Genomic DNA, 16,557 nt, shown 5'->3' on the forward strand with positions numbered 1-16,557 from the left:
ACTTATATTCTGCGTTTAGGTGCGGCCACCAAGAGACCTGAGACAAGACAAGACTCGTGGGAACGGTTCGCTCGGAACTCGCCTCGGTCTAATTCGTACGCACGTATATTACGTGATACTCAAATACACGGTTATGTTCGCGGTAAGATTTTATTGGTCTATTGGTCGGTCGTTAACGCGTAAATATCGTGTATCGCTGATAATGAATTTACGCCCACCCATCTACATGTGCGATAATACAATTATATTACAAGGTGTTAAAGATGAGATCGCAATTATCTAAATAAATATTAAATAAGAATTTTATCAGATACGAATGATCAAAGTTCCTTTTTTCTACCGTAAATATCATCCGAAATCACGTGAATCGTTTGTAATTTAATACAGGTACGCAGATTTCTCCTTAAATTTGACGAATTTTTTTTTTTTTTCTTTTTTTTATTGACCACTTATTTTATACACCTGTATCGAACATCCCAAGAGTCAAAATTTGTTTCGTGTCGCCTTTTTTATAACGCGATATATAAAATAAAATAACATATAAAATCATGGGAGTATAAAAGAAATTCTTTCCGAGATTAAATCCAATAAAGCTTATAATAAACGCGCGGGGTTTAGGAAGCGTCTTCTCATCCTCTCGAAGACGAAGAATACAAGGGCTTGTTACGTGCAGAAATATGCCTGCATAGCGCGGCGAAAGCGGGCAAGGCAAGGAAGTAAGCAGAAAATGGTTCGCCTCGCTGTATAAGGTACAGTATAATTCCGCGGAGTGCAGGATCCATGTTGTGTAGGTACGTGTACACTACACGTGAGGGGGTGGGGGTGGAGAGCGGGGGGGGAGGAGGAAGAAAAGGTAGCCCGCGAGTTTTGAAGAAGAATTTTTCCACAACGGGTCATTTTGCCCCATCGAGCCCCGGGCGTCTGCATACCCTGTATACGGCACGAAAGCCAGCATCTGGTGGAGCTTGTGCTCGGAATCACCGGCGGAAGAATGGGAAGAAAGAATAAACGGAAAAGGGAGTAAAAAGAAAAGGAAAAAAATAAGGAGAGGATAAGAAGGCGGAACGAGACTCGAGACCTTAACGGTTCGTTATTATTTTAAGCGACTTGGTGTAACACGAATAGCTTTGGATCAAGCTATTCTAGCAAAGGTATGCATAGAACTTGGTTATAAAATGACAGAAGCCTGCCTCTTGACGTTTGGTTCTTATTTTTCTTACCCCGTGTTATTAAGTATTTTTCCATTTATCAGAACATCTCGCAATTCGTTGTAATAGCGAGGAGAAAAACACTTCGCAGTCGCCGCGTGTCATTCGGATTCTTTGTTTATTGTACACTGGTTATCGGTTATAATTTACGATCCAGTGGTACGATAAATTTTCTAACAGGAATAAAGAGTCGCAGGGGCGAGGATGAAGCGGTGAAACTTGAGTGGTTTAATTTTGTCCGGTTCTCTGGTAATAATTTAAGATTAAGCATCGTCGTAGTCGGGAGGCAATGGCTCAACTTTTGTTAAGTGCGTCATCGAGTTGAAATGCTCGAGACTTAACGCGGGGCGGACGGTTTTACGCCAATGCGGAGGGGGGGGAGGGGGGGGGAGGACCTTTGGCACGTACCTTTAATTAAGACCTTTAATTAAGTTTGAAGAAAGAAGAAAAAGACGAAGAAGAAGAAGAAGAAGAGGAAGGCAAGAGAGAGGAAAGAAAAGGACGGAGATAAAGAGCAAGACGAAGAAGAAGAGGAGAAGGAGGAGGAGGGACAACATCAACCTTCCCCAAATGAATTCAACCCCTCCCGTATTACTTCGCATCGTTTTTGAAATTGCCAATATTTTAAACAACTCGCGTGTGCATTGCACGTGTTTTAAGGTTTACAAGCAGTTTCTCTCTCACTCTTCCTTTTTTTGGGAAACTGACTTTTAGGTAACCCCTTGACTCATAGTTGCAGGTATTCGACCATCTATTTTATATCCATTTTTTGTATATTTAGATTAATTTTCGAGATATTCCTTTGCAATTTTTTACTGTTTCTGATGGTATACTGACGGGTTTTAAATACTCGAGAGTAATTATTGCGATATAATGTAAATTATTAATGTTGGAAACAAATTGATCTTAAAAGAACCGTGATAAATGACGGAATAATTCATATCCGAGAAAATTAATCCTACACACATGTACATATGTTGTACATTAATTATAAGTTTTTGGGGTCACTGATCACGAGTGTGAAATCGGAATTTACAAATTCAAGATGCCGGATCCAATACGACGGACGAAAATTTCAAATTCGATCGAATCCGGAGAAAAAACCCTGTCCGCAGGTTTTTGGGGTCGTTGATTACGCATCTGGAATCAGATTTTGAAAATTCAGTATGGCGAATCCAATTATTGGCCCCAAAAACCACTGCACAGAGTTTTTTTTACCGGATTTGATTAAATTTGAAATTTTCGTCCGCTACACCAGATCCTCCATCTTGAATTTTTGAATTCTGATTTCAGATTCGTAATCAGCGATCCCAAAAACCACAGAATACTATCTTGTCACAAAAGTTGACCCAGCACAATAATGAGTGACTCAAAGGGTCAAACTGTTCGACTTTCCAAACAGTTGTAATTTCCTCGAGTGAATTTCGACCCGGCTACGAACTGACGATATTCGACATAATATGGTCAGCTTAAACTTTGACCATTCGGAATTTCTAACCGCACCATCGAACTCGAAAACGAAGCCTCGAATAAGCTCAGTTCTAATTAGAACAGGACTCGGGAATGGATACGAACCTGTGGAAGGCGGGCGTGGCTCGATTCTGACTGCAGGAGTTACAGTTGCAGGTATTTCTTGCAGCCGGTGCAGACGGTGCACTGAACCCGTTGCAACCTGCGGAGCTGGTGGTGCAACCGGAAGACAAGGATGAGACGGCATCGTCCCGACCTAGCCTAACAACCTGGCTGCACATTTACTATTCATTTCCATACGGCCGATGAATGCGAGACGCCAGGCTTGCGTATCCCGATGCATTTATACCCACGCACGGAATGACGCAGACATGCAAACACCGCGAGGAATGCAAAGTACGGAAATCACGCGCGATAATAATCTGGAAATATCACGTGCAGTCAACGCGTGCCGTGAAACGCACGCACTCTAATTCCAGGGGTCTGAGGAATTGTTGTTCCCTTTTTCATTTTCTTCCTGTGGTAATATTGTAAACTTAAGGCGTGTACCTGTAACGCACAAAATTGTATACAAACATCGGCTAATAAACTGATACAAATTATACATCTGTGTATAATTGAGGCGATGATGTATTTCCTTTGAGATGTGCAACACGAGTGGCAAAGTATATTTTCTCCGATTCTTACATCGAGCTTATTCTCGAAGGATTCGAACATCAAGAACGATTAATCCTTGGTTAAAATAGTTTTTAAGCCCAACTAGGAGTTTGATTTTACGGTTGAGTAGAGAAATTCGGAAATTTTCGTAATTTTTTCACAAAATTCCAAGAGTTTCTACGAAAAAATGTCTATTTTGTCTGTGTCAGAAATAGTAATCACTTTTTATAGGAAAAAACTTATAATCTTCTACGTAAAATGTTACGATTTTCGACAATTTTCCACAATGTTCACGTTTTTTAACGATTTTGTTACGATTTGCAAATATTTTCTATAATTTTCAACGAACTGAACTTTATTGTATTCTAGCGTAGAAATTATTATCACCAGGTGTCGCATACAGCCGATTCGTTAAACTGAAATAGGACCCCTGGTGAAAATAATTCTATGAATTTCTATAAAAATTTCTATGAATTTCTACGAATTTTCACAAAAAATTCTATGCAAGTGTAGAATTCAGGCTAATTAATAGTTTATGAACTTAGATTTCCTGACAATTTCATATATTATAATCAATATTATAGTAAACTATGAATTGTTCCAAATCCTACACTTCTGCATAGAAATTTCCGTAAAAGTTCGTAGAAATCGTCACAGAAATTCATAGGCCCACAATTCGTATGTAAGACAAAATGTTAGGTGAGTTAAAAAATATCCAGTTTATACGCCTGAGAAAAAAGGCCAATGAAAATTCCCGGCTGTTTTCCGCAGCTCGCGCGTGTTTAACCCAGCAGCATTAGGAGTAAGACGCGTGTCCGAACTGTTGACGGCCGATATTCCCCATTAATGACTTTGGAAGTGGATAATTAATTAAGCATTCGGTAACAGGACGTCGACGTCGTAGAGCTTGGCGCCCTCTCGGCGGCGTTTCGAGACTTCCGTTTTCGGGTATCCGATGCGCAAAGCATGACATCACCGCAATTCTCCTCTGCATCGATGCCAGGCCTGGCTCACCTTCAGTTTTAATGTTTCCTCGATGATGACGGCGGTGATGATGATGGTGATGATGATGATTATGACGAGGAAGGTCGACACTGACCAGCGGTCACTGGCCGACGGTACCTCCTCTTCCTTCCTTCTTCTGGTACACATACATACCTGTAAAGCTGCACTTGTTCGACCGGCATCGTTATAAGTATAATAATTTACGCGGATATATTATGTTGGCGTAATGCGTGTCTACGCTGTGGAGATCCGCTGTTGCGAGTATTATATAAAGCTGGGACGTCGCAAGAAGAAGAAGGAAAAGAAAAAGATGGAGGAAACGGGAGAATCGTGACTCATCGCAAATGAAGCCGAAGGAAGATCGTGGATGTAAAGGATTGAAAGAAGAAACGAGGAATTGTCGTCCGTGACAATGACAATGAAATCTCATCGTATAGCGTATGTACGGTTTAATTACAGAACGCGTCACGTCATACCGCTCAGACCGTAGCCTCAACATTTGTCAACAATCTATTTCTGACATTGTTTTATTTTAGTGGTAAATTACACAACGTCATCTTATTATATGTTACGTCTAGAATGACACGCGGTTCTATCGGCGTCGGATCTCTCGACTACGAAACGGAAGTTTGTTATTACGGATGACGAATTAGAGGTGAAGGATCCATGACGAAACTGGTTCTTTTAAAAAAGTACGATAATGTACCAAATACTTTAGAAAGACTACGAAACACCGACGAGTAGTAGTAGTTTTTTTTTTTTATTGCATTTCGCACGCTTTGTCTGAAATATGAGGCTCAAGTTATCAACGTTTTTTTTTTTCAATAAATATTCTGCAACTTTGGAATTAGTTCGACGGAATCGAGTTCCCGTAATCTGAGTGCGATTTTTACCGAATCCCAAAACTCTGAAATGACTGTTTTTGCTTTTTGTTCAAAACACACAGTTAAATTAATTTCACAATTTCCAACAAGAGAAAATATATGCATAAAATATAATTTAGTAATGATTGTAAATTGAGCTGTATTATAATAGTAAAAAAGTCAATGACGATTAATCTACGACGAGTAATGAGCTTTCGTGTTACAAGTAATGGTCTGTAACGACACCGCGTGATGAAAAAGATTAACCGACAAAAAATTCAATCAATATCTTTGCCAAACCTCGATCCTTCATGAATTATTCTTTAGGGCACGTTTTCGTGACCGCAGAGCGTATTCCCGACACGTGCCTAAATAGGTGTATAAAAAAGACCAGTTTCACATGTGAGATATAATATATATATATATATATATATGTTATATGTATGTATATACGTATGCAATATACATGACGAGTAAGAAATATAAGAACGCATCGAACTTTTATTCAGGATGCGTAGGGGGCAATGAATCTGCGGTGTATACTATGTGCGTATATAAGGCATTCCGCGCCAAATCAAACCTTGCCCTCTTGGATTTGGTCCGTGATTTTTTATATCGTTGCTCCAACTCTTTAGAGCACTAGGATATTTCTTCAGATTTTATCAAGCTTGTTTCATTCTTGTTTTTTGAAAATCAACATTAGACGCGATACCTTACGTCAGATATAAAAATTTGTAAGCCTAGACCGAGAATTGGCTGGCGTTTGTTTCTACTGTTTTTTATACTTTTTAAAGTAAAAAATGTCGACCGAATCAAAAGTAATAGTCGATCTTTGTGGATTGCTGCTTAAACGATTTTCTGCATCATTCAAGTTTTTGAATTTTTACGTCCAAAGATATATTGGTCTCCATAAGTCATAATCAAAACAAATATGCCGAACGAAAATCTGAATATAAAAACTCGAGTACTTGTTTAGAGTTGATACAACAATACAAGAAATTAAACAAGGCTTTAACGTCAATCTATTCTTGCACGAGAATTAAATTTTCGCAACAGTTGCAAGAAAATATAGCAACAGTGATCGTAATGGGAAAGAATAGCAACGGATACTAGATTTTCCGGTAACAGCTATAAAACTAATTTTCATTTTCTATCTAAAACTATATTTTTCGATTGTGGTAAGAAATGAAAGTAGTTGAAGACCGAGCGGGTCGATTTAGCGAGGAATGCTAGATACGCGTACCAAGCCGCCGAAGTTAATGTGAAATTCGAACCTGACACGCGGCGGCGGTTTCGCAAAGCCCGGAGTAACAATGAGGCATTGACATTACGGCTCACCTTTTTGCCCAGGTAATTCGTAGACTAAAATTAATTGGTATTGACGTGTTTCCGCGGCGACGGCTGCAGGATACCGGCGGAATAATAGATTCGCCAATTGAATTCAAATACTGAAAGGACCCCCGTGTAGCACGTCGAGGAAGTCGTAGATCGTATCGCCTCGCTCCCTGGGTAAATTTGGTATTCGGTATCGATCGCTGGATCCTCTAGTTATAAATGCGTTCTTCGATTCTCCGTTGTCACGTACACGATATAACGGATTAGTTGTAACACAGTTTCTTCGAACCAAAATTTCGTGCCCCTTGTTCAATTACGGGAATAACTGATTAAAATTTTTTTATTTTTTTTTTTTACATTTTAACGCCATTCGGTGTTTCAAGCTACTTGTAAAATATTCTTTTGCGAAAAGATAAGAAATATAGGGAGAAAACGAATTGAAAACACAGTACGATAAAAGATTGTACATTATTATTATTATTATTATTATTATTATTATTATTATTATTATTATTATTATTATTATTATTATTATTATTATTATTATTATTATTATTATTATTATTATCATTATTATTATTATATATGTTGTTTTATTGAGGAATAGAAAATTATTGAATTTCTCTTACAGTTCATGATTCTAGTTATAGATCTTTGGTAATTTTTTCTTCAATATTTTACATGTCCTCGCGAAGTACACCCAGAAAATATGAATTATTATTCACCGTTACATAAATGTTGAAGAGAAGAAGTCCAATTTTCTTTTCTTTCTGATAAAATTCGTATCCGAATATCCTTTACAAGAACCGGTTTCAAATGTTGTACCGGTTTGGTGTATAAAACTTCTCAAGCCGAAACATGGATAAATAATGAAAAACGTTTTTTACGTTTTTCAAAAAATGTTTTTTTTGTTTTTTTTCCAATACTTTTTTTTTCAATCCGATCGGTATATTCGTCGCCATGATTATTGAAGCATTTCCATCACTCTCTCGTTTGGAATATTGGTGAAGATTTTTCAATGGCAGATTGAAACGCTGAATAAATAATCTTCAGTTTTGAGATAAACCGAAATAAATCGGATGGATTGAATTAAACAAAAGGTGATAAATAACATGTACGAGACATTGAGTAACAAGAGAGAATGGAAATGTGAAACGTTGTAAGAATATCAGGATATCCGTCGATAGCAGCTCGTTATTAATTTAGTTTTCCAGGATCGTCGAATACCGTAAAACCTTCCACACCCTCAGCTAGCTTGTGTATTTCTTTCCATACTTCTCCTCGACACCTGCACGCGACATTCTTATAACCTACGGAAAATGTACGTGAAAACCTCAGCTCTCAACTGTTCAAGCAATTCCCTGTCAGAAATATCAAATAATATCACACTCCTCGGTGAGATGAGAGAGATCTAAATACGGAAACGTGTGGAGAGAAATTCTTCTTTGGATAAATATTTTCATAGGCAAATATATACGTGCAGCGTTGAATGGACATATGTATACTCAGAAAAATAGTAAAAAATCATACAATATGTTTTCACGATTTATATTGTACGTAAAATAAACCGCGAGTGAAGTCAAATTTCTATAAAAATTTTCACGTGATTACATGTCTGTAAAAAACCCGCAATTTCGCGTCTGTTGAAAGAAATGTGAAAAGAAAGAAAAACAAACGGCTTTAGACTGGCCACGAGCCAATCCTCGAACTTCCCGTTCTTACACTGCAGGTTCCAAGTTCATAGAGAGGAGAAAAGAATAATATCCAATTCGAAGTTCGAAATACAAATTCAGACTCGTGATTGACGATTTAAAAGCTTTCAGGTATCATATTACTTAAAAATATAATGATTTTTTTTATTTCGAACTTCTATAATGGATCCACCATTACAAATTTTGGAAGTCTGATCTAGGATTCGTGATCAGCCACCCAACAAACCGACAAGCATCAATTTTCATCAAAATCCAAATGTTTTTAGTTTTTTTTTTTCATCTTATCGAACACGCCGAATTTAAATTTTACAAATCTGACCTTAGATTCGTGATCAGCAATACAAAAAAACCTCTCGATACCAATTTTCATTCAAATCCATTCATCCATTCTCAAGATATCATCAGTTTCATTTGATTTCTTGGAATTTTGCTGTTCAAATAATTGAAAAAGTACTGGATCGATCAAAGCCAAAATCTAACCAGTTCTAAGTTTGAAAAAGCCACGTCGATCAAGACGAAAATCATTGAATTCGGTAATTCATTCCCGAGATATCGTCGGATCAAAAAAATTGATCACATACGTAAGTAAAAACATACATACACACACAGACGTCGCTCTGAAAATGACTGGAGGTGATTCTGTAAATTTAAAAACGTGGAGATCTAGTGAAAACTCAACTTTTCAATATCAGGGTAATTACAATAGCTTCCTTTTTTCTTTGAAAACAGAGAAACGGGAAGTAGAAAATAAAAAAATAACGTCAAACTTTCCGAATTGATTTTTGTGGGCATAAATTGAACGATGTAAGACCGAAACCCGCGTTATATCCGGAAAAATCCATTTTCAGTCCATAGCGCGTAAGTTTTCAGGGCCGGTAATACGTATAACGGGTGTTCGAACAGTTGGTGCATGCCGTATATTAAACGCCTATAGGTAACACGTATGTATACGTATACCTACGGGATTGAGTGGAAGTCGATACGCGGGCAACACGTCGCCCCTTGGGTATTTTGAATATATATTGGTTTTCAAACGCAAAGGAGCTGCAGAGGAAGGCATTGCTTTGCCTCCACCTGCCTACACGCGTCGCTACGGATGCCCACGTCTACCCATACAGACATTATACTCGTGCAATAGGATGACCGGAATAATACCTAGCGGCGTGCTCTTAAAAGGACGCGTCCACCCCCGCAGCATTAAAATTTTACATTTTTTAATAACGATGCTTGAGAAGGAAAAAATATAACGAGCTGTGTACGCACGTTATTTAATTTCGAAAATCGAAAGTTAATTTTCTTTTTTTCTGATATTAAATCAGGTCAACTTATTATTGATCTAACGAATTTGTTACAATCAACGCTTTTGTGACTCAATTTTCACCATATCTTATTCATTTGACCAAATGAATGACGAGAAAGCATTAAATTAATTCTAATTTTTTTATTCGCGCGATTATACGTGTATATTTCACTATAACTAGAACAAATATTCAAGTATAAAATTCTTAGACACGAAATGCATATTTGAATATTTTTTCAAGTGCAGGTGATATTTTTTTATCCAATGAAGTTATTACGGTTACACCGCATCAAAATAAGAGGGACGTAGGACGATAATTTCATACTTCTTCCGATTTTCACATAACATTTTGGATACGTGATGGGAGAAAGAAAATTCCGAATGAACTTACATTTTTTTTTAAAGAAAATCTCAAGTTTCCTTCAACTACATCGTATAATAATGCATACCGACTACCCGGTTACTTGATTTTCATAAAAGTAACGACGACGGAATATTAGAAGAAAGAAAGTGGCCCATTCGAGGTTGAAAGCTCCTTATAATTCCCGATGCAGAATTCGCGGATAGTTATTCATTTTCTTTTCCTTATTTTTTTTTTCATTTCTTCTTCTTTCTTTCAAAAGAGAGAAGAAAACGTCGAAATAAAACCTGTTCGTTCGTTCACGTACCGAGCAAAAAGGTGCGGCGAAAGCCTCGCGGCTTTTCAAGTCTGAAGGCCGATTCCCCGCCTCCATTATTCCCTAGCTCTCATTCTCTACTTCATTCATTCTACTCACCGCAGATACGCAAGTTGAATAAAATTAAGAGTGTGAAATAGCGAACAACAGGAATAAATAAAATTAGGTATAGAATATACCTCTAGATATATAATATAAGCTAGGAGAGTGTTCGGAAAAAAAAGGCTGTAAGAATCATGTTTTATCGTAGAAACAAAATTTTAACGTTAATATTTCAGGCCAATATTTTCTAAATGAAAAAAAAAAACAAAAAGTCCTCTTTTTCCAGACCGGCAATAAATCGAAAACGCTCTTCAAGGGTGATTGGCAGACAATTTTTCCTCCAAATTTCCCAATTATTTTGCTTCAGTTGCCAACAAAATTTGTAATAAAAATGATGGCTAACTTCTTCCCCGTTTCGCCTGACACTCTGTGGCCAGCATTAGAACCGATCACATGCGACGCGAGAAAGGCGGTAAAATTCACCGCAGGTTTAATACCACTTCAAGACTGATGTTGTCAATTTTATGACGTACCGAATGAAGAAATATTCGAGGAAACCTTCGGCCTTTTTCCTCGTCGCACATAAAATTCGTCCGCGAAATAATCGAGCCATGCCTTACATCATTGCCGTATTTCGTTCTTTGAATTGAGTAACGGACGTTAAAAATTTCAACAATTATCGAAATTACGCACAGCTATTATTTCATGGAAAAATAAATAAAAAAAAAAAAACAAGTCGCTTATACTTATATTTCAGCAGAATTGAGTAATTCAAGACTAACGAAGGTGTTGCACCTCTGCAACGATACTCTTCAACTTCGATGGATGAAATTTAAAAATTTTTTTCGACAATACCAACCCCTAAAAAAATTCAACGAATTTAACTGAGAAGCGTGACGCACGGTTAGTTGAATACCTTCATAATTAGTAACGTGAAAATCGACATCTAATTACGACTGAACTTCCGCTGCGCTACGATTGAGTAAGTGGGTGGAAAAATTCCGTATTTCTTGCATTATTTCCTGGTATAATGGCTAATCCCAGAATTCGATGAAGAAGGAATGGATCTCAATGAGATAATTAAACTCCTCGATATCGATATCGGCATCGACTCGCCTGCACACCGCCTTGTCAAAAGAATTTCCAAAGTCACCGATAGAAAATACCATTACTATTACATATTTATATATATATATATATATGTATATATATATATATATAATATACAGATAAAGTTTTCTCCGCAGCCACGTCAATAAAATTTCCGCGTAATTTCTTTCCTCTTTCAGCGTAGCCGAGTGGCCGTTAATCGATAAAAGAAATAGGTTTAATGTGGCTCTCTTCTTTATTTCTTTCTTTCAGCCGTATTATTATAGAAAATAATTTCTTCCCGTTAAAGAAAGCACAAATTACAAGCGTATATGTACATGTATACAGGTATATATCAATAATTGTGTATATGTATAGGTGAAAATTACTCGCTAGATTTATCCCGGGGATTTTCTTCCACTTCGAGACCGGAGATGATGAGTTTTCACCTTCTGATCCCTTCGCAGACGCACGCTTCGAAGGAAACAAAGAGCTCGCGTGCTACGATTGAGAAGATGAGAAGTCGGTGCCTGAAGAAGCGTATTGTAGACACATCGTCCGATGACGCAACGATTCGCGAATGCGTATTTATTGTATCATTCACGTAGATAAAGAAAATATGCCAGAGGCGAATTGCGACTGGCTGAGACGTCGCTTTAATCACGAGTGACGAAGTTATTTTCGTACCGAGATAAGAAGTTTATTAGAGTTTAAGAAATACACGCGGATAAAGTGGCAAACGAGTTTAAGGTATCAGGATTCAAGGAGCTTTTCGACTTTGAAAAGCCAACCTAACTCTAGATTAATATTTTCCCCTGCAATTTGGGCAAAATTATTTTCAGCGTAACCGAGTAAAACAAAAGACGGTTAGACGAGTAAGTATCAAAAGAGGTAATTAAAATTCATACCTGACCGAGCGATTAACTTGTACAATATTCAAAGAAATATACAACTCATCACAGGCTAAGGCGTTTACGGTTATCTTTTCCCTTTTCATTTCCCGACATACTTACTCATTCATTCGTTCATTCGTACTTCTCGAATGCATTACGTATGCGGTGTAAATAAATATTACGCCAGGTACATGTGTCATAGACACACAACGATCAGGTACATTATTGGTATAAAACACACAAAGCGTGTGTCTGTGTAAGTCGGGTTAAGCAGCAGAGAGACATTTCGTATTCCATCGGCGCGGGTAAGTTAATCGAAGACCTTGAAGAGACCGGAAGTTGAGAGGGAGTCGCAGGAAGTTTACTTTTCGACAAGAACCACGTATGGTTATTATTACACACCCACGCTACCAACCCGAACCTACCTACTTGAAAATTCTTCGCCCAAGTCCGTCGGTCGTTCCTAATTATCCAACAATGGCTCGACTCCAGCCTGCATGGCAATGATTTTCCGTGCCTTCCTTGAAAAGTTGGCAAAATACAGGAGTTCAGTTTTCGAATACCCCTCGTTTCGAGTCGTCGACGCGTCATTAGAGAGCTTTTGTCGGTGCGAAGAGGAGGAAGAATATGAGTCTACGACAGGATACTATACAAAAATAACGGTCAATATGTTGACGATCTTGTGTGAAAAACCCCGCAGATTTCCTTTTTAACAAAATTAGCGAACGACGATGTCGTCTCAATTACGGTTGCGATTCTTCGGCTGATTGGACCTAATATTCGAAATCGTGGTACATCGTACGCGGAGCGAGTGAGCCGAGTCTCACGAATCGAAGTCACTACGCAAGTCGATGCATGAAAAAAGGGATGAAAAATAACGAAAGTAAAAATCAAGATAAACCGAGGATCGGAAGAAGCGTTAATCGTCTACCCAACTCGAAAGTCCCTGCAGTTATTCAATTCACGTCAATAGCTGTGCACTTTAGTTAGGGAACTTTAATCATTAGAAAGGATTGATTGATCCAAAAATTATCCCCTGTCCGAAACATCTGTTTCACTTAACTAGCCTGCATCGGTAGGTTACGTATTTATATCGAACGAAGTTGGATCGTTAATTACTTCATCAGCAGGAGTACAATAAGACGTGTGTGATACTTTGGCATCGAACGTTTTTCAAGAAGCCAAAGAATACCTCGATGAGGGACGCCAGATTCTGACGGATCACGTGTAACCTTTGGAGTTGTTATTTGCAGGCGAACGGCAATTCTAATAAGAGAAAATAGCCCGCAACCCTGATTGTAAGTGCACAGCTATTTGCACGGGGTGGTGAAATACGTATGGGAGGTTCTGCGAGGCGCCCGACGAGGATGGCAAACATAATAATCTTTATACGAGCAGTGCCGCCGAGATGATCAACTATTATTTACCTCTCCTGGGGGTTAGAGCTCTTAGGAGAAGTGGCGATGAATATACGCGGCTGCACACACACACACACACACACACACACAAACACACCGATCATCCGCGTCGGCGTAAACTCGCACATATTCACCTCTCGCAGTCAGTCTCGCAGATTTCTTTGAAAAATTAACTTGAATACACCGCGTATTATGCTTTACGAGATTGAAATACGGTAGCATGGGCCTTATAAAATCTCTCCCCAACCGTATTTGCATTGCAAAATATTTTCACCGCATGGGTACAACACGCGAAGACTGCGTTTTGTAGGATCAAATGTTGTGGGTGAATTTATTTTGTCACGTGCTCGAGAAAAACAATCCATTTAGTTTTCACTTTCCTTAGGAAACTTCGTTTCATTGTTCAGTTCCAATTTCTTAGACCGTTACACAACATCTGACGTCCAGTACAGGTGTAATTTTTTCTTTTCAAAAGTTAATTATATCAGATATCGCATAAAAGTCCACCAACTGGCGATCAGAAGTGTTTTCAAGAAAATAAGATCGCTCTGGTACATCGCCATTGCCACGTTCTTCGTGTTATAATCCAATTTACCCAAAAACTGTGCCATTCGAACCATCCACTGGATTACAGTGACGGTATCAGATATACGCGAAGACAGAATACGACAAGCGGAATGACCAATGATGTGAAATTTCCGTCCTCCAACCTCGGAAGCGGCGCGTCTTTCACGCCAACTTCCGCCTTCTTCCATCGCCATAATATAAAGTGGATAGAAAAGTGGAACAACGGTGGGTGTATGATCGATCCAAAGACATCGAGGAAAGGTTGTTATAGATATAAAGTTGTACCTTGGACCGCGGAACGTACACTCACCCTGCACTTGAGCATTCGCTGTAAAGTGAAAATAGGTCAGACATTGATAGGGTATAGGTTCGTGCCCTGTGGCGTTATTCGATATGTATACTTGAAAGTAATTCTACTATACGTATCCTCGTAAAGTTTTCTAATCGTCTCGAAGAACGTTCGTCGACTGTACACTACCAAGACTAGGATGGATCCGTGAGGTCGGTTTATACATGCCGTCGATTATCCGAGTGCAGTTTATCAGAAATGAATATTGATTCTCGGTCCTGGAGCACGGTGCCACTCGCAGGATAAAGAGGACAGACTCACGCGATGCAAAAAATGAACGCCTTGTAGATATATGTATAGGTGCGCTGGTACGATATCGGTAGAATCTTCTCCTAATATAGGTATACCTACCATTAAATTATCAGTATACTCGACAAAACACTTCCCTATAACCGTGAGCAGAGTTCATGGATTGAAAGTAATAAAAATAATGGTAGGTACCGTTGCAGAATGTGTAAAAGATATCATCGCATGCTCTGTAGAGCGCGGTGCATGATTGAAGAGTCACTGGCATTTAATTTCCTTGAAAAACGAAACTGGAAGTTAAATTCATCCAGAATTGTTCACTGTCTGATCACGTACCTGACCACGACATCGTCTCGTACGAGTCGCGTGAATACGTAATACTAGAGGGGCAAAAGTTATTTGCGAACATACAGTAATCGGGTCATGGTTATATGAGAGATGAGCTTGAATGAAGTTACGAAGTGCGGAGCCTCGTCAAGGTCACGAACAGAGAGTTGTGCGAGCTTTTCAACGTTATATAAACGTCTAGCTATGCCGAACATGTATAAAATCTGTCCATAGTAGATATAAAGTGACGGTTCTGGATACAGATCGCGTTACCGACACGTCATACGAATATTCTAGAAAAAGGTTTGTGTCTTGGCTAACAATAAGCGAAGTGTCGGTAACGGAATCTGTATCCAGAACCGGTAATCCTAAATATGTGCATCTACTATACACGAATGTATGTACAAAGGTTTATCAAAATTTCATAAGAAAATAACAAATAGTCGATCATCCAGCAAATTTAATCGAGGCACGATGTCTTATATTCGTGATTAATTATATGTTTCAGACTTTGTACTACCATGGATAACGCATGAAGGATAAATCGGCTCGGAAACTCGAATTTCTCGGCATGAAAATATCCGTAAGTCGATGAATTTCTTCACTTCACAATCACCCAAAAACGTATGATAAAAAAAGAAACAGCCCAAGTTCGATATCTGCGACAATCTATCCACGAATACACGGGAGTTTCATAAATCATCCCAAGAGATCTACGTGTGTACGTACATTGACATACATAGGTCGCGAAAAATCCCCGGCAACAACTCATGTCAGGAATTCTCGGACCGTATAATTGATCGCTAAAGTTATAATAAGAGCCAGTCGTATATATATATATGCATATATATATATATATACATCAGTGCGCACGTATTATATTATGCATAGGTTGTAATATTTCATTCGACACTTAAAAAATAATTTGTATAAGGCAAATCTGTCACGAGGCGACCGCGTATTTTCTGTAAACGTACGCAACACGACTGACTGTTCAAAAGTGGAGAAAGGGGGAAAAGTTTCACGGTCTTTTCTTCGTGGCTCCTCGTCGACTCTGTGCAAGCGTCTCTTGTACAAGAGTCGTATCTCGGATACGGGCGGGGCCGAGATTTGCTAACTCATACCCAACGCGGCTATACATAGATATCTAACATCTAAAGTGGGTTCTTTGCAGTCGGTCGTGCCCGAGTCTAGCGGCGAGGTAATGACCCGGGAATTATCACTCTCCTGGATGATAGTTATTATATATGAATTAGACTCTGGCGCTGAGCTGAATTTTCATAGGAACATGCAGAAAAGATTTGTCCGCGTAGAAATGATAATTCGAAGTAATAAAATAATACAAGTGCCTAAATAATTTCCTCCGTGTTATTTTTTCAAGACTCTGATATTTTTCATA

General features: G+C 38.5%; 1 protein-coding gene and 1 long non-coding RNA gene across 9 annotated transcripts in view; one reads left to right on the plus strand and one right to left on the minus strand.

The window, feature by feature from the left end:
- LOC124294845 overlaps positions 1–16,557 on the minus strand; it is a 123,814-nt gene that overhangs the window by 71,520 nt on the left and 35,737 nt on the right. The window lies entirely within an intron of this gene.
- LOC107226460 (leucine-rich repeat-containing protein 15) overlaps positions 1–16,557 on the plus strand; it is a 120,104-nt gene that overhangs the window by 53,769 nt on the left and 49,778 nt on the right. For 5 of the 7 annotated variants that reach the window (XR_006904783.1, XM_046742366.1, XM_046742364.1 and 2 more), the window contains exon 3: positions 15,667–15,741. The exons of the other annotated variants lie outside the window; for them this stretch is intronic. The gene's annotated coding sequence lies outside the window, so the exon portion shown is untranslated. The remainder of the gene's footprint in view (positions 1–15,666; positions 15,742–16,557) is intronic. 7 annotated transcript variants of the gene reach the window in all.

The sequence above is a fragment of the Neodiprion lecontei genome, chromosome 5, assembly GCF_021901455.1.
Source record: "Neodiprion lecontei isolate iyNeoLeco1 chromosome 5, iyNeoLeco1.1, whole genome shotgun sequence".
Classification (NCBI taxonomy): domain Eukaryota; kingdom Metazoa; phylum Arthropoda; class Insecta; order Hymenoptera; family Diprionidae; genus Neodiprion; species Neodiprion lecontei.